The sequence below is a fragment of the Triticum dicoccoides genome, chromosome 4A (assembly GCF_002162155.2).
Source record: "Triticum dicoccoides isolate Atlit2015 ecotype Zavitan chromosome 4A, WEW_v2.0, whole genome shotgun sequence".
Taxonomy (NCBI): Eukaryota; Viridiplantae; Streptophyta; class Magnoliopsida; order Poales; family Poaceae; genus Triticum; species Triticum dicoccoides.
This window is the reverse complement of record NC_041386.1, coordinates 258,208,736-258,209,074: the sequence shown is the minus strand read 5'-3', so window position 1 is coordinate 258,209,074 and position 339 is coordinate 258,208,736.

Genomic DNA, 339 nt, shown 5'->3' with positions numbered 1-339 from the left:
CTGTTGATGTAGTCATCCACCACGGCCGGGTGGATGGTGTACACCACCGAGAGATCCGTCTCCCTCGTGTGGGTCTCCAGTCTATGCTTTCCGAACTCCATTGGAGCACCTCTGGACATCCCGTCTCTATGTGTCTTCGTGGGTGTGCTTGTTGTGTTGTGGGGCGCGATCAAAAGGTTGAAGAGACTAAGGTTATAATGGCCGTGGGAATTAAAGGGGAAGCCGGACGGCCAGGAATATCGGCAGGTCCTGATGGCAGTTCTAATTTGCAGCGCGTAACTCCATTGTGCCGCACGTAACTACATCGCGAGGCAACGCGCGTGGCGCAACCGCATGCAT